The sequence below is a fragment of the Camelus dromedarius genome, unplaced genomic scaffold (assembly GCF_036321535.1).
Source record: "Camelus dromedarius isolate mCamDro1 unplaced genomic scaffold, mCamDro1.pat HAP1_SCAFFOLD_53, whole genome shotgun sequence".
NCBI classification, from domain to species: domain Eukaryota; kingdom Metazoa; phylum Chordata; class Mammalia; order Artiodactyla; family Camelidae; genus Camelus; species Camelus dromedarius.
Genome location: NW_026989788.1, coordinates 57,913 through 76,513, shown reverse-complemented (window position 1 = coordinate 76,513; position 18,601 = coordinate 57,913). Strand labels below are relative to the sequence as shown.

At 46.9% G+C, this 18,601-nt stretch overlaps 1 pseudogene; it reads left to right on the top strand.

Annotated features, from left to right (window-relative positions):
- Positions 1–6,422: 6,422 nt before the first annotated feature.
- LOC135320757 (trafficking protein particle complex subunit 9-like) overlaps positions 6,423–18,601 on the top strand; it is a 53,274-nt pseudogene continuing 41,095 nt past the window's right edge.

Below are 18,601 nucleotides of genomic sequence, written 5' to 3'. Positions count from 1 at the left end.
TTTTTAGTACACTTTAAAGTGAGTCACCCCACTTTGCTCTGCTTCTTCAAGATTGCTTTGGCTGTCCTGGGCCCCTTGCACTTCCATATGAATTTTGGGATAAGTTTTTCAATTTTCGCAAAGAAGTCAGCAGGAATTTTGATAGGAATTCCACTGAATTTGTAAATCACTTTGGGGAGTCTTAACATTTTTAACAATATTGTCTACCATTCCATCAACATGGGATGTCTTCCATATATGTAGATCTTTTAAAATGTTTTGGTGATACTTCAAAATTTTCAATGTACAAATCTTGTTAATTTTTGTTAAATGTATCTCTCATTTTATTTTTAATGCTGTTGTATATGGAAAGGCTGAGTTTCTTGAGGGTAGGACTATATATCAATTTGTTTATTTCTAGGATTTCTACGCAGCAACTACCCTAGGTTTATATTTGCTACATAAATCTATCCACAACTCTTCCCACCCCCATGTTATAAGAAACCAAGACCCAGGTTAAGTAAGCTACCTGAACACCTATGTGGAAGTGAGAAATGAGACCCTTGGGTGGGGCTTTGTGAAGATAATACTGAGAGCTTATTTAGGATGCTTTCATCTTAATTTCTTTTAAACAACACTTTCGGTGTAGTCAGATATATTAAGAACATGCCCTTTTGATGTGCAGAGGAGCTAAGACTATTATCAAATAATTTCTAGAGAGAGTGTTGTACTTGAAATCTAATTTGCATCAATCTTTGAAGATTTATGTTTCAGGAGCTTTGACTAAAGAACACCTGTCTTTATTCATTAGTGACAATTAAATGCTCAAGCAACATGTAATAGTCTGAGAAACTGCCCCTGCCCCGTAGTGCTGGGTGGCTGCAGCTGTAACCGGAGTCAGTGCTTACCTTTCCCAGTATGCTTGTGCTGATCTGCTCAAAGCGGTTCGTCCAACAGTGTGTCTGTAGTCTGTTGGACATAGCCATAAAACATTGAGTTAAGGTTGCTGGAATGCATTATATTCTTATTAATAATAAGTAAGCACATATTGAGTGCTTACTGTATGTTGGGAATTGTCCCTCAGACTCACATGAATATTATTTCTCTTAAAACCTCACATATTTCCTTGTTATTCTCACTTTACAGATAAGGAGACTGAGAATTAAGTCTTCTCACTTTTGGGTGGAGCTCATTATCAATGACGGGAAGTTGTAAGGAAAAAGATATTGATTCATTCTGAGAAAACATTTTTCTGAGAGTCAGCAGTGAAGAAGGTGGACACTGAAGAAGGTGATCATTGTTCGATTGAGACGAGCCCTGGGTTGTACGGAGTCAGCATCCCTGTCCTGGACACAGCCAGTGTAGAGCTGCGTGGTGGGTGAGGCAGCGATGCCGCGCAGGGAATGCGGATGCCGGGCCATTGGGCTGTGCTCACGCCCGGTGGGGCTTTCTCCTAAGGGCAGTGGACCGTCATTGACAGATTTTAAGTAGGGGAGTGGGGTGCTCTCGTAGATCACTTTTGTCTTGTAGAATGCTTAGAAACATTTAGAAGGCTCAGCAGGAGGTGATGTGATGAGTCAGATTAGGGTGGCTGCCAGGTGTAGGAGTGTAGAATTTTCAAGTGGTTTTCAGTCCCAGTTTTGTGTCTCAGTAGCCGTGTCACTTTGGATGATGCACTCAAGGAAGAGAAACAATGTATGTAATCAATAAATGCAGTGATGTACCGACCTCCCAGGACTGCTGTGGAGATCCAGTGAGATAACGTGTGCACAGTGTGCAGCATGGTACCCAGCACAGAGTCAGTGCTGAGTGAGTGCCAGTGAGTATCTGTTAGGACAGGTGTGGGTGGTGGGACTTGGTGACTGAGGAAATCTGGGCCCTGAAGGAGGGGTCCAGTCACATCTGTGAGTGATGGGCCTGAGCTGGGAGAGGCAGAGAGACCTTGCCCCCCAACCAGGGGCCCTGGGCAGGACGGCTATGGGAGGAGCACCATGAAGTCAGCTCTTTGCAGGTGGAGTTGGAGTTGCCCTTGAGACATCTAAGTTCAGTGTCACGAGCTCAAAGAGGAGGTCTGGGCCCAGGCTGTGAATTTTCCTATAATCTTAATCCCTGAGGACGCCGAGGTATTGATCACTGAACATGAAGACATATTTTACAGGACAAGTGAATATTAGTAACATCTCTGTCATCAAAGCTCACGTCTCTTTATTCATCACCCGCTTTGCTAATTGGGTTCTTACAGAGCTCACTTCACCGACCTCCCATTGGCTCAGGCTCCACAGTAAAGTGCTGGTGAGCCTCCCTCCTTTCTAGAAGACGACACATTTTGCTGGTAGCCTTCTGTACCTCGCCAGAATTAGAATTTTAGTTTGTTGATTTAATTCTATTTTCTGTTAGCCATCTTCTGACAAGAGAGACCTTTTACCTCATGGTCATATTTCAATTAGCTGTTACTGAGAATTGCTGATCTGATCAATAGAGTAAGTAGTATATTAACTTTGTAGAGTACTTATCATTTTTCTGTCTTTGCCCTTTAATTTTGTATGCCCTTTCTCTATCCTATTTGGGGCCTTAATTTTTTTTAATTAAAAGATGTCTGTTTGCAGTTAAGTAAACAAAAGAAAAAATACACATGATAGCTAAACATAGAAAATATCTAGTGTGTTTTCTGTCTCGGCAATGGAGGGTTGTAGAAACTTGTGAAAACCTTCATTACACAAGTTTCTTAAAATGCGGATTAAGAAATAAAACCTTCCTTCCTCATCTTTCAAGCTGCACAGCTAATTGTCAAGAAAGTGAGGGGAAATCCTCAGAAGCCAAGACAAACCAGAAAGCAGGGATTCTGGGTGATACATGAGCCTTAGAAGCCCTGGGGTGCCTGTTGGCTCCTGTACTGAGTTTCAGTTGCCTTGACAGTAGGGCAGGAGGTGAGCCCAAAGCCTCTCACACTGGGAGTTGGATGACTGATCATATGTAAGGCCAAGCCCATCCCGAGAAGCATGGTTTACTAAAGGGTGAACTAGGAAAAAAACATTCCTCAAGGCAAGACAGTAAGGAAAGTCAATTTTGTTGGAAGAGGGGAAAAATAACAAATCCAAAGTAAGGATATATTTTAAAGCTCTTCTGGCATGAGAGTGACCACAAACTCCTGGCAGAGAAGCACAGCTACTCCTGGAATGAGAAGCTGTGGTTTGAATGAATCAGTGAGCAGTCATTCCGAAAAAGGCCTCCAGAGTCTTGTGGATCAAGATACTGGACGGCAAACACCTCTCTTCCAAGGTCTCATTCAAATAACCGGAAATGTTTTAAAGGAAAGAAGCCATATTCATAGTTCTATTTATTAACATTACTATATGCTAGGAATTCAGAGGTGACTATGGAGTTGACTCCTCATTTATGGACCTTACTTTCTCTTTGGGGAGAAAAACTGACATAGTTGGGGAGCTTGGTAGAGGGAGGTGTTAGTCTGTTGCAATTAGCCAGGAGAGGAGATTAAGAAAGCAGTGAAGGGTGGGTGAACTTTTTAGCTGAGGACAGACAGTCTTGTTCAGTTGGCTTTTAATTGCAGGCTCAATGAGCTGTCACTGGAGGGAATAGATCTTACGGAGGATGGACTTAGCTCAGGCCTCTTTAGAATGGACAAGTGAAACTGGAGAAAGACAGTCAAATCTGTGCAGACATTAAAGTTCACTTGAACATGCTCCATCCCTGAGCCATAGATAGGACAAATATGCAGCACTTCTTAAGGACAGAGGAGTGGTTTCTAAGGTTCTCCAAGAATGAATCCCAGGGAACCGGGATGGCCAGTTGTCAAACTGTGACTTTGCTCTTTGGACGGTGTACCCACCAAGGGTATTGGACTTTTATAGGTTTCCATTTCTCTTTAATACACGTCAGGTGATGAGGACGTGGGCACAAGTATTTGACACCTTGTCGAGGCGACTTTGGTTACCTGACTAGAAGCACGGGCACAGCTATGGCTGCGTCATACATCTTGCCGCCCATCCCGTTCCCCGGCTCAGTGATCACGGCAGAGTGGTCCCTTGTTGACCTGTCTGTCTCTTCTGTGACATCATAACCCATGAAAAGACCGGAGTGTATTAACGTGGATTTCTTAAAGTCAAAGGAACAGATCAAATATGGAGTCAGATTTGTTCTTTCCTACTTCAGTAGTGCCATGGAGAAGGCAGTTTGGGCAGCTTTTTGTCGGGCCCTAGAGGCTTTCTCTCTCAGCCTCTGGGCACCTTTATTGAAAACCCTTCATAGCTGTCTGGCATGCTGTAAAACCACTCCGCCTGTTTTGCCCTGAAGATGTGTTCAGTTTATAACTCATCTCTACTCCTTGGAAAACAACTCAATAAAAACTCAGTTGGTTTCCCACCAGCCCTGGGCAGGGGTGGGGGATACCTTGTTATTATTTCATAAAATAAAAATAACAACAATAATAATAATAGTAATAATAATAATAAATAATAATAATAAAAGAAGTCTTAAAACAGCACTGGGCACATTGGAGAGAGTCAATAAATGCTTCCTGGCTTAAGTCAAAGTGATGACTCAGTGATTCCATGGCTGCTGTATTTGCTGAGCTAATTACTCCTTTGCTCCATTACACATTTTTTTAACTGAAAAATACATGCAAATGGTTAAAAAAAATTCAAACAGAGCACAAAACTACACAAGTGAAAGAAGTTTACCCTCTTCCTCTGTTCTTCCAGCCCTCCCTGGAGATGCCACTGTTTACTATCCTTTGGATGCTTTTCCAGATATGGTATGCACATTCCCAACTATGTATGTAAATTCCTTTAAAGTTTTAGATATTTTTAACTTAAAGGGATTTAAATCCTCAAGTGGCTTCTGCCCGGGTAATAGAACAGAACAAATCTGACTGCATATTAGATTTTTTCATTTGACTTTAACCCCATGCTCTGTCTCCTAGGCTTCATCTTGCTTGTAAAACAATGTTGCTTAGAGCCTGAAATATACAGGAGAGCCTATTCTGAAGGCTCTGACCTTTAAGGATATTTAACACTTTTTCATTCATGAAAAGATAACAAATTACAGAATAGAAAATAACGTTTGTTTTGTTGGAGGTTTACAGAGATTTGACCCAGGCAGATAGCTGCAAGAACAAAGGATTCTAACAACAAGGAATTCCTACACCAGGAAGATTGCAACAACCAAGCACGTAGGAAAGGGGCCTGAATTCTGACTTGGGGAGATGGTTTTCCAGGACATTATTTTGCCATCTAGGTCTACAGAGACTTGCTATTCCTTGCCCCAACACCTGGTCTCCCAACTTATTGGCCTGTCCTGCAATGAGGAGAATGAATTTGGACTCGGTAACACTCCTATCTACCTAGCAACCTGGGCACTGGAACTGAGTGTTATGGAAACAACAGGCCAGCCAAGAAACAAGCACCACTGGGGGGGTTGGAGTATTCAGATTTATTATGCCGGCGGGCTCAGAGGGGCTTCTGCTCCGAAGTTCTGAGCAACTCCAAGACATGCACATGAGGTTTTAAAGGGTTAGTTACAAGTAAGGGGTATTACCCAATAAGGCTCAAACAACAAAAAGCAAGGAATCTGTACACTGGAGCTTATCAACTTGTAATAGATCACGTTACTGACACCTGTTGAGGTTGGATTTACGAGTTAGCTTGTTAGCCCAGTAAACTGACACTAAACTTCAGATTTACGAGTTAGCCCAGCAGAATTTAGATCAGTAAACCGACACTTATCACACTTAGATTTGTGACTTAGCTTGTTAGCCCAGCTGGGCTTTTCCTTTACATGAGGATAGCTCTCCCACACCCAGGGAACTACTGTGAGCCCTTGATGGTTCCACTAGGGTGGGGTGTGGTTTACCCAGGAGGGATGGGGACTGTGCACCAACACTCAGGCAGTCGGCTCTGTCTGGGGCTCTGATCTTGTACCACCCCGCTCCCCGCCAGCCCAACACCTGGGAGAGTGGAACTAAAGCAGAGATCATGCCTGCCTGTTTCCCAGCGTGTAAAAGGGGAATAGGTACTCTTCCCAAGGTAGTTCTGAGCGACAACACCTGCGGGTGCTTGGTTCCCAGAGCAACAGAAAACCCAGCTCCGCGTGGGGGCCATGGGTGTGATACCCATAGGGGTTTTGCAGAAGCATCGGATGGAGGGCTGGATCCGAGAGGTAAAACATGAGCTGTGGGCCTTGAAGGGTAACAGAATGGTACAGAGGCAGGACTGCCGCCTCCTTCGGGGTGCCCCCAGAGGTAAAGCTTTTTCTCTCCATCTCCGCTACGACCCTACCCTCTCCAGATCCATCCCTTTTCTCTGCTCTTCCGGTCCATCTGTCTCCCTCCACTTTTCCCCTCCTCTCCTCCCCCTCCCATCTTCTCCCTCCCTCGCTGCCCCACCTTCTCTCGCAGAACCCAGAGTGGATCACTGGCCCTCCTGCGCATGGGCAGTCGGTGCCAGCTCGACCGCGGGTTGGAAGCTCCAGCTCCGAGCCTCGGATTGGCCCCAAAGGCTTCTCAGCTCTGTCGACCGGTAGGCCTTTAGCTCCTTCCCGGGGCCGGGGCCTCTGGCTGTGGAAGTGCAAGGTGGGGGGCTCCCGGGAAAGGGGTCAGGCGGCTGCGGGAGGGCGGTCGGCATGTCACAGCCCCTCAGGGCACCAGTCAGCCTGTGTTCAGCTGAATTGCTCTGGCCAGACCCCTCTGCCCGCGCCACCTACCCCGGCTCCCCGGCCACACCTGTCCATGGCCAGGTGTGCACCTGCAGCCTCTCACCCAGCCGGGCTCCCCTCAATCCGTGGCTGGCGTCCCCTTCCCCTCTCCCGCCCGCGAGTCCTCTCCTCCCGGGCTGCCTCTCCTCGGCCGCCGGCCGGTCCCCGCCCCTGGGCGGGCTGTGTCCCGGGCGGGCGGGGTCTGCGGACCCGAACTGGGGCAGGCGGCTGGGGCTGGGGCTGGCCTCCGAGCGGGGCTGCAGCCCGCGTTTCCACCAACCGCCCCCCCACTTTCCCTGTCCCGCAACCCCGGGGCTGCCCTGCTCTCCCTTTCCTGCTCCCTGAGGACAAGCTCAGCGGCGTGGGCGCTGCTCCCTGGGCTGAGAGCCTCCAGCTGTAAAGCCCAGCTTCTGGTGGAGTCGGGAAAGTGGATCCTCAGTGCTGAGCGAGCTTCTGTCTCCTCCCTCAGTGTTTCTGCCCCAGGTAAGTACCTTGAACACTTTCAGGTGTTATGATGGCGGTGCTTGTTGATGTCACGTGTTTTTATAGTGCCAGGAATTACAGTGTTGAAAGCAGGGCTTGGTTCGGTTAAAAATGAGCTGAAGGCATGAGGCTGTGACATGCTCCTTCCTTCCCACTCCCAGTGTGAAACGTGTAACCGTCGATTTTAAAAAGATAGTTACAGTCCCTAACTAGCCCAGCCCAGCTAGGGTGCGTTAACAGGAACAGCACCACCAGAGGCCTTGGAGACCCAGGGACATTGCAGTCCTAAAGAGCTCCTGGCACGGTTTGTTTTGTTTTGGTTTTTTGTTTTTCTTAAATCGTGGGGCAGACTAGTAGTATAGAGGGAAAAATAATTGTCAAGAAATATGTTTTCATATAACAGCTTTATTGTGATATTGTTCAAACACCATGAAGTCCATCCATTTAAATGGTACAATTCAGCAACTTTTAGCATATTCACAGTTGTGCAACAATTATTATTCCAGAACGTTTTCATCACATTAGAAAGACCAGTGGAAATGAGTGACATACCCACTCCTCCCCAGTGGTGTTTCTAAAGAAGTTTCTTGCCTATTCCTGACCATAAAATAACTTGTTACATTCCATGAAATATCTGGTAGGAATTTTAATCAGAATTGCAATGCACTTGTGTATCAAAACTGGAAGAATTATTGTCTTTATGGCATAAATTTCTTCTACCCATGAATATATCTGGGACTGTATCTTTTCATCTCTCCAGAGCCTGGCCCATGGGAAGTCCTCACTAATTGTTGGGCTTGTGAATGATGAGATTCTATACATCGTTAGATGCTACTGTAGCCTTTCACAGAAGAGAAAAGTAACCTCAGTGAAGCCAAGTGACTGTCTGATGGTCAGAAAGAGTGACAGCCAGTGCTGGAGTGATCCAGTGGACTTGGTGCTTGCAACCAGGATTCTCCAGCAAATACAGCTAAGGGGATTACAGTATTCTTTTTTTTTTCTTAATGGCGTTGCTTTTATTTTTACTTATTTTTTTAATTTATTTTTTATTGAAGTTTAGTCAATTTACAATGTTAGTTTCAGGTGTACAGCAGAGATTCAGTTATCAACATATGCATATGTATATACATATGTTTTAGATTGTTTTTAGTAGAACTCATTACAAGAAATTGAATATAGTTCCCTGTGCTATATAGTAGGTCCTTGTCATTTATTTTATATTTATTAACGTGTATCTGTTAATCTCCCCTTTCCTGCCTGCTAAGCACAGTTTGCTTTCTATGTCCATGAGTCCATTTGTAGCAGCACCGTTTTTCCTAGTAATATATGCTCTTTGGCTGCTTTCAGTTTCAGTAATTCCATGTTATCTGTGAGCGCTTTTCTTCTGGTGGCCTTTATGTGGTTTGCACACGTGGTAATAGAGATCTGTATTTGGGAGAACTCCAGGCCTAGTGTAGTCCCTGGTACAGAGTGCCCACTGAGTTGATGCTTGAACTGGGGAAAAAAAAATAGTAAATGTTGGAATTTCCACTATGGTTGAGACTTCCAAGTTTCTGTAACCTGTTTACCCCACCTTATTATTGGCTGCCCCCATACTGGGTAATTTGGTGGAATTTCATGGTATGGTGGTGTAGGGACAGGGCCTTGTATGCTTCTTCTCTTTGCGTTTTCTAACACTCATTCTCCTGGGCCTCCCAGATCCTCCCCCAGTAGTGCCCAGGGCTGGCTTGGTGCTGTGCTGAGGCAATATTTGTTAATAAGGCCCTTTCCTCATCTCTTCTGACCCTCCGTTTCTTTCTCTGCACAATGAGGGCTTAGACTAGATAAGTGCTTTTCAGTTTCTTTTAAAGCCATGTTTCCTTTGAGAAACAGAAAATGCAAATCTCTCCTCCCATCCCAACACTTTAGATTTTGTTACTTCCTGCAAGGAGTGACATAGCTCTTTGTGGAAAATTGATGTGATTGTGATTCCAGGTGGCACAGAAAATACTCTTCAGAAATTTATTGCAGGGAGAGGGCGGAAAAGGGGCAGTATGTCACACTTTCTAGTGTGAGCACTGGAGCAGGGGCTTGGATTTAAATATGGTGTCTGTCGTGGCCTCTCTTTAATCTTGCACAATATGACAAACCTCTCTACCTCAGTTTCTTAATGTGTCAAGTTGGGGTGATAATATTTTAAGGCTTTTGTGAAACATTATACACATAATCTATTTGTGTCTCAGTAGAAACAAGACCTGCAAGGGATTCAGGGATTTAAAACAAAAAAAATCTTGCCCATCGCACTATGTCGCTGTGTATTTTAAATTTCCTGGAGGGTGATGGTTGAGTCTAAAGTCCATCGTGGGACAGGTGGCCCATAGTTCTCTATGCCCCAGATTGGCCCCTCCTCCCCAGTCCTCTTCCTCAGTCCAGGATGAAGTTCCCTAGTAGATTTACACAGAGGTCTTGTGGAAATGGCTTTTCATTTTATTGTTTCACCAAGAAGGGCTGCCATCCTGATCTCTGTGGTCAGGTTTTAAAGGGCTGCCATCTTGATGTCTAGTCAGGTGAAGGCTATGCAATTGGGAGTTTCTACTTAATAAAAAGGAAAAATATTACAAATAGAAAATTAGAACAAGTGTGGTGACAGGGGCTCTTGGAAGTGAGCACCATTAGCTTTGTTAGCTTCAGGTGCAGTGGCCTCTTGCCACGAGGACCCATCCTCTTGCTCTGAAGTTGGAGGGACCAGTGGGTTCAGTGGGAATGTTAACTGAGTGTATCTCATGTGCTGGGCATTGACCTATTTCTTCTGTGTGTTCCTTTTTTGAGACAGTGAGCACATTTAACCTCAATAGCTTCTTTAAAAAAGTAGAAGTTTTATTTTGAGATATAATGTAGATTCCCATGTAGTTGTAAGAGATAATATGGAGAGGGCCTATGGACCCTTTTCCCAGTTTTCCTTAATGGTTCCATCTTGCAAAGTTGGGGTACGATTCATTACTGACTCACTAACAATTTGAGGTTTGTGTTATTGCCATCATTTCTATTCACGATTAAACTGGGGCTTAGAGAAGCACACACGCCTGCCCAGGTCACCCACATGGTTAGTGTAGAGACGGGTGGAACGTGGGCTTGTGATTTCCAAGCAGTACCATTATGATGGTCTGGCAGGGAGCAGCATTCATTTTGATTGTTTATTCACTCATTCAACAAACATTTATTGAGTAACCTCTGTGGGTCAGATGCTTTCATAGGGTTATCTGATTCTTCAGCAGTACTGAGAATCAGGTAATATTTACTTTTTTTTAAATCTGAGAAAATTAGCTCTGAGAGGTTATTACTCCCCCGAAGGAAATATAGCTCATAAAGGAGGGATAGTAAATTTGTAGTCACCCCTTTTTATGCAGGTGGTACCCTAGGCATTTTACATTTGCAAACTTCCGTAATCCATATATATTCTTGTAAGGCAAGAATTTTTTTTTTTTAATTGAAGTGTAGTCAAGTTTACAATGTTGTGTCAATTGCAAGGTGTTTTTTGAATTTTGAATTAAAAACTATTTTTTGAGGAGAGTAATTAGGTTTATTTATTTGTTTCATTTATTAAAATGAGGTACTGGGACCTCGTACATGATAAGCATGTCCTCTACCACTGAACTGTACCCTCCTCCCCAAGGCAAGTTTTCTTATCCATTATTCTGCAGCTTAGGGGTTCAAATAAATTGGAATTGAAATCCAGATCTTTTGCTCCTACTGTTGTCCTTTTCTTTATATTCTGCTGAAGGGGGTTGCGGAAAGCAGTTCCTTTTTTCATTTCTTTATTCCGCATTTTTGAGCAATGACTTTGCATCAGGGCCTTGCTAAGTGCTTTGAAACAGAAAACAAGAAATGACCCTTGTCTGCAGGGGCAGGAAGCCTAGACCAAAAGCTGGGTAAACTGATCCGAGCTACGGTAGCCATGTGCAGGCTCTGAAGGACAAAATGTACCCCTGGATTTGCTTGGGCTTCCCCTGCCTTCTGGCTGGTACACAACAGGTCACCGCAACCCAGAGGCACCCGCAGCCCACAGTACAATATTTACCTCAATCTCCTCTCCCCTCTCGGCAGGGCCTGCTACAGGAGCATCCCTGACTACGTGCAGTGTGCTGAGGACTATGAGACTCTTCCCGTGGTGGTCAAACCAGTGGGGATCATCTCAGAGGAGAATTTCTTTTGCATCTATAAGCGAATCTCCTTGGTGAGCCAAATCAGCCCGTGCAGCTCCCAGGGCGCACTCTGTACGCACTACAGGTACCACTATGCGCCCAAGAATGGATGGAGCGTCTTCCAGACCCACCGCATGTTTCTGGGCCTTGTCACCATTACCGACTGCCTCTCGGCCAAGGCCTTCGAGAAGCTCCACGTGCAGAGGAGCTGTATGGCATCACGCTTAATGACTCTCAGCTCTTTGTCTTTGTGCTGCATGGGGAGGTAAGCCAAGCAGCCGCGCACCGACGTGGCCTTCAATCTACGAGGACTGCAGGGTGATGGAGAAGAGGATCGAGGAATTCACTGAGTCGCTCTTCATCTTGCTCAAGTCCAAGTGGCTGGATGGGGCCCCTGACAAGTCTGGGGACAAGATCCCAATCCTCTGCATGCCGTTTGAGAAGGAGGAATTCATGGGACTGGACACAGACAGCAGGTAAGTTTACCTGGAGGCCAGTCCACCCTGGCTGTGTGCCGGGTTTCTTCTCTCCATCCAGAAAGGGATCAGCACGGAATCGGACTGTCTTGTATCCAAGGGGGGAGGGAGGTGCAGCCCGCCGTTTTACAGACATCTAAAAGTGAATCCACCTTTGTTTCAGAGAGATTCTTTTAGTGATAGTGTTAGAGCACTTACTCCTGCTTTTCAGCCAGGACCCTGGTGGGACCCCTGGAGTTGCTGTTCAATAGAGTAGCCACAGCCACTGATGCTAGGAGCACTGGGGAGGAGGCTGGTCTGAGCTGAGATGTGCTGTAGTTCAAATGCACATGAGACGCTGAGGCTTGTCTACTAAAAGCATATAAACTATCTTGTTGCTTCCTCTATTGATTACATGTCAAAATGATAGTATTTTACATACAGTAGATTATATAAGATATGTTCTTAAAATCAGTTTCTAGTACTTGTTTTTTGTTTGTTGGTTTGTTTCTTTGTTTACCATTTTAAATGTGGCAACTGGGAAACTTTCTTTACATGGCTCTCATTTCATTTCTATTGGGCAGCGTTTCCTGGGACAGTCTCATCCCTTTGCTTATAGATGAGATGCTGAATCCCGAGAGGCAGAACGAGACGCTGGTTGAGCTGGCTTGGAGCCAGTGTCTCCTGCCTCCCAGGCTCAGCACCTGTTCGGCTCAGGCCCTCTCTTCCTGCCCGACAGGCAGTATACCATGTTAGGACATCAGAAACACCGCCAGGGACCTCCGAATGAACTGCTTATGCAGGGAAAGGCGTATCACGGAGTATGGGAAAGAGCAGAGAAATGTTCATCCTCACTTTGTCCCTGTGATTAAGTCAACGGCCCCACTTTGCCTCGGAATTACAGACGAGCTCTTCTGGGCTGCCTAACCCCCCAACTTCTGCTCTGTTTCCCCATGTATCTATTGTGCTGTCCCTCGGGCAGAAGAGGGTGAGGTGCCTTTGCCGGGAGGTGGTCCCCCTTTGCTGGGGAGAGTGAGGGAATCTGTGTACCCCCGGCCTACGGCCTTGGTCCTTGAGTCTGGAGAGGGCTCATGGCGGTCCCACAGGTGATGGTCGGACGACCTGGCACGTGCTGCCGGGCCCGCTGTGGAGGCGGTGCTCTGTGATTCTTGAACTTAACTAAGATCAGATTCTACTTTCTGGTTGTTGGTAAGTTGGAGGAGAAGATGCCAGAGAATTGATAAAAAGAATATCCAGAACAGCCCTGTGAGTGATAGGCAAGAGGACCCGAGTCCCACCTGCGTGAGGTGCCTAGCGGGCTCTGGATGAATTTTCTGTTCCTCCGGGACATGCTTAAGGAAGGGGCAAGGCATGTCGTGGCCATGATCTGTTCTTGTCCTCACAGGGCCCTGTGATCTACATGCCCGCGCTCCCCATCTGCTCCTTGGAGATAAGGTGTCAGGTTTAGGAGCCTGGGCACTGCTGAGGGCACAGCTGCCAGCACCGTGCTACACCGAGGCTGGCTCCGTTCACCTCACATGTCACCTCCTGCTGATCCACCAGGCGTCAGTCAAGGTAGGTGCATCGGTGCAACGTAAGCAGGGACCACCTTCTCCCCCTGGACAGACTGGTGGGTGAGCAGTGGAAGCCTGGAGCCCTGCCCCAGCCCCCATGCCAGTGCCTCCTCTTTTGTCACAGGAGGCACTGGTGACATTTTTGCTCAGCAACTGCTTGGCTCTGAGTCTGTGGACCCACCAGAGAATTCCTGCTTGTTTTTGCCTTTTGAAGTCTGTCCTTGGGATTTGGAGGAGTAGCTGGATATGTGCTTAGACCATAGTGGTTGACACAGTCACCATTGTTTACCCAGAACCTCGTGTACCAGGCATGGCTCTCGGCATCAAAATATAGCAGCGCATTAAACCTCCCTCCTGGTGCGTCTGTCTGTTTTGGTACCGTAAGGCCTCAGCCAGCATCTTAACGTCAGTGAGATAACGCAGCCAGTGAGCTCGGGTCAAACACGTTCTCCTCCAGTCACTTTTACTCCATTGTTGCTTTTACTATTCTGCAGACATTAATTTTTTAAACAATGCTTTGGTGCAGGAACAGAGCCTAATTCTCTCCTGCTACTCTTGGTGGAAGTGCGTAAAACTGTCCAGCCTGAAATGTGACCACAATTTGTAGCTTAAGACCTGCCTAGACCCATGTATGTGGAGATTTGGTTAGGGGCGCTGACCACGTTGGGGTCCCCCGGCAGCGCCGCTCCCCTCAGGCCCCTGCTCTCCCTGGAGCAGGAGGTGAGGGTGGGTCTCACCAGCCCCGCGTCCCTGGCCTCACACACTCACGTATATTCTTGTACGTGCTGTCAAAGTCATTTTGGTTCTTGTGTGTTTCTAATTTTCTCTTGTTCCTCTTTTCCTTTTTCTTTATTCCTTTTTCTCTTGTACTGCCCTGTGAGCATGTTGTTGCGTCTGAAAATGTGGGCTGTGCACACCCTGTATTGGAAATAGCTAGATCACCCTCCGTGCTGTCTCCATCGCTTTAAAAAGCAAAAACTTAACAGCTGCCTTGATCCATGTATTATCCTTGTCATCTTTTTATTTTCTAATTTTTTTTGGCACAACACCCACTGGTGTTTGATACCTCTTAAAATCCTTGCTTTAAGGAACCAGTTTGGTCCTCCTTATATTTGGTGACAAATGCGCCCTTATTAAATTTGTTTGATTGTTTTGAAGAAGTGAGATGCGAATTCATTTAGGCGGCTGCTGAGGGATGTTTTTCATGGAGTATTTAAACTTGTAAAGTCAAATTCTGAAGCATCTTGCTCCATTCCTTCTTTTACACAAACGTGCTTGGCACTCGGTTCCTGGCTGTCGCTGTGTGACGCACGTGACGGCGCTGCCTGGCCGGTGGTCACTGGTGAGGAAGTGGCAGGCTCAGGGGTGAGCAGCTGTTGGAGGAAGCAGTCACCGTTTTGTTATTTAATTTTTTTTTTTTTTTGCATTTTACTTCCCTTGCCATTTACTTTACTTTGCCTTCATAAAGAGGCAGAAGTGGGTCTAAAATCCATGCCACTCTTCTGTTCCCTTTACGAGGCTGGTATATCTGAGTATCAGGACAACATGCCCTTCTCCTAAGTAGCTGGCTCACCTGGATCTGGTGGACATAGGGACTGCTAAAGGGGACCGTAGCTTCCACCCTGCTCCAGTCAGTGGGCATTCAGAGCCGGGTCTGTGGTTTGCCTCAGCAGCCGTGCAGGCCTCCCTGCACCGGCCTTTACTTTTAACCCATGTTGGCAGTAAATAGCTGACTCCGTGTCTGTTGCAGCTGACGTCAACCACTGTCGGCCTTGTCGTTAGTTTGTGGTAGTGAGTCTCCAACACCCCAGTCAACTGTGAAGGAAGATGCTTTGGCCGACCTAGGACCTTGGATTCTCACGCCCACCATGGTTCATCTCACCCGGTGAAAGTGTTTGGCCACCACCATCATGCTGAACATGAGGCCTTGTTTCTCCTTTCATGCTCTGGTCCAAATGTGGACACTTCATTTTTCACTGAATTTGTCTCGCTTCAGACAGGAGAGAATATCTGAAGGAGTCCATCACATTGTGGGTGGGGAACAGATCAGAAGTAAATGTCGCAAGTAGAAGGAGTCTAGTCTGTCCGGGTTGGCAAATGCAGGCTGGGATCTGTGATGGCCGGGCTATGCCCTGGACACAGGCCTTTCCCGTGGCTCCCGAGAGCCCAGGGGTCGGAGTGAGAACAGCCTTGCCTGGGTTCCTCCATCCTCGTCTGCTTACTGGCAAGTTTGTCCGCTAATTAGGAGTTCCCCCACACCTCGGGCCCTTCAAAACTCAGACCATGGTAGAACGTTGAGTCCCCTCTCCTGGGCCTCCTTTCTGAGAACACAGTGCCTTCTGAGGTGACCAGTGGCAGGAGATGCCTCCCCCTCCAGGGAGCACCCTTTGGAGGACTGTGACTCAGTGCACCATGCTGTGAGCTTGTGGGGTTCCGGCCATGGTCCCTGCAGAACCAGACTTGAGTTGGGCTTAGCGACGGATATAAACAGGACTGATTCCAGGGCAGGGTTTGGGGGAGGGAACAGTGGAAATTGAATGTGACCTCAAACACATAGGTGGGTTCTGGGGCTGTTACTAAAATGGGGTGTCTGGGAGGTACCTGCCAGGAATCGAATTCCAGAGTAAATGGCGGACATGAGGCATTTTTAAGATGCCATTTGTCATCCAAGTTAGGACTTCAAAGAGGCACTCGAGTCTATGGCCATGGGGCTCAGGTGAAGGAGCCGGACTAGAGATACACGTTGGGAGTCGTCATTCTTAGCTGGTGTTCACAGCCGCGCATGTGAATTAGATCATCTTGAGAGCTGCAGACTGAGGCTGAGGTGGGGCAGGGCTGTGCCTTGGTTGGAGGAAAGCCCAGACCATGCAGCTTTGGTGTGTCAGTCTGCGGCATTTGCGATTTTCAGACTAATGCCATTTATCCTTAAGGGGCCGGGGGTTGGGCAGGGCCAGCCTGGAAGAAATCTGAAAGGAGGGTCTTGACAACGTGTGTGTCTTGGGAAGATGCAGATTCTGCAGGGTCCGGGAGGGTAGACTTCTAAGAAGCTGGAGTTGGAGTGGGGAGGAAGTAGTCACACTCACCTGTGAGGGAGGGAGGGCGTCCTTGGGAGTCGCCACCCTACTGGACTCGCTTTCCAATGAACAGAAGGCAATCAGACAGAGGATCTGAGGTGAGAAGAGATGGGCACTGGGAGGGGAGCCAACCTGGAGAATGGTGCGTGCAAAGTTCTGGAATAGTCTCCCTGAAAGATAGAGTTAAAAATACCCAGACTCTTAAGAACATTGATAGTGACTGGGGAGGAGGCAGTTGTTTTTCTGGCCTCCTAAGGGTAATGCATGTATTCAGGGATTCACAGAAGATTCGGGCAGTCTTTTCCAGGGGTTTGATCCTTACCAGGGGGAACAGTGCAAGTTTAAAGGGGGAGAAGGGCAGCGGAGGGAAGCTAGTCAGGCCCCGTGTCAGGTACCAGTCGGCAGCCCTACTTGCGTGTTGCATTCTCATCCATGCCTCCCAGGTGGGCGATGGCAGCTCCCTTTTGCGGATTGGGAAGACTTCTCAGAGGGGTTAAGGAATTGGTCCGTTTAGCGGCTAGTCAATGCTGTAGCAGGATTCAAGCAGGGCCTTGTCAGACTTCAAAGGCATGTTCTCTCTACTAATTCCGGTACCTCTCTGTTGTACCTGGATTGGTGAATTGGGTCAGTTTTGGAGCCTTTCACAAAAAATACGAGTTAAGTGCCTCAGGACAGTTTCACAAAGCTCAGTGTTCTTTGATGGTTCAGAAGCACCGCAGTGCTTTTCGCCCCACAGAGGTAAGGTCTTACTGCTTGATGATGACGTGGTTTCAAATGACGTACAGGTACAAAACCAGACTTAACAGCTTCTGAAGGGAAACTCTCCAGTTCTCCCTTGATCGGCTTTCTTCCACGGGATGTAACTGCTGCAGCGTAGGCCTGAGCTTTCCATATGGAGTGAGGGTTTGATATCCAAAGTTAGCATAAAACGGTCAGATGAAGAAAATCGACGTTGACAATTTACTTTTGGGTTACATTAGTGAAGATATTCTATCAGTTAATGACCCATATATCGAATGAAATTCAGTACAGAACATTGCAATTCTTACTTTCTATTTAGAGTTGTCTTACAGAGTAAGGTTGCCTGCTTTGAAACATCAGCTCCACCACCACGGCACCTATCAGTGTGTTGGTGTGATTGCATTTACGCAGTGAATGTAATGTGGGCTTCCTCAGCCCCAAACACTCCAGTGCAGAATCACGGGCTGTAGCCATCTCTTAGTCACGCAAATACTTCTAAAATTATATGATGCCAGAAAAGAAAGAAGAGGGAGAGAGAGATTGCCTTTATCAAAGTTCCTTTCTATTCTAACTGCAAACTGTTGTTGAACAGCTCTGGTTTCCTTTGGATATGAATATATACATTTCTTTGCATGTAACCCGGGTTTTGGACTAGAACACCAAGCTCTTGCTGTCCACAAGCCACAAAAATAGTAGCCAAATTGCACACGTGTGAAATAGTTTATACTTTTTTCTGAGAAAGAATCCTTGAATTTGGGACTTGGGTTGTGATTTTTGATTTTGCTTCCCCCACCCCTCTTGTAATCTCTCACTCCTTCCCACGTGGCCCCCAAGAGTTCGTGGTTTCAAAGGAGTGGGCAAACACCCAGTTGGTCACCATGTACTGTTGCTATAGATGGAGCCCTGCCAAGACCTAAAAGACATTATCAGAGAGGACTTCCTGGAAGAAATGGGCTCTACATTCAATCGTGAGGACAGAGTAAGTGTCAGCCAGGAGAAGGAGTCAAGAGTGTGGCTCAGGTGGCAGGTGCAGCCCGGGCAGAGGCCTGGAGGCTTGTGGTGTGGGGACCTGGGGAGAGTGTCCTGTGTGGTCCAGGGTGGAGTGTTCCCCTGCTTGGGAGGACCCTGGAGAGAGCCTGGGGTGAATGGCTTTGGAAGACGTTGGGTTTTATTTGAACAGACACTGGAGTCAGTGAAGGGTGTCAGCAGGAAGTGACCATCAGGAAAGGTACTTCTGGTTTTGCTTCTGATATTCTACAGACAGAAGGGTCGGGAAGGGCGAGAGCAGGTCTGTCTGTCCCTTTGAGACCCACCCCGTCATTCATTTATTCATAACACGCGCACTTCTGTGTGTCTAGTGGAGAGTGGGTGGACCCACATTAGTAAGCAAAATGTATTGGCTTCTG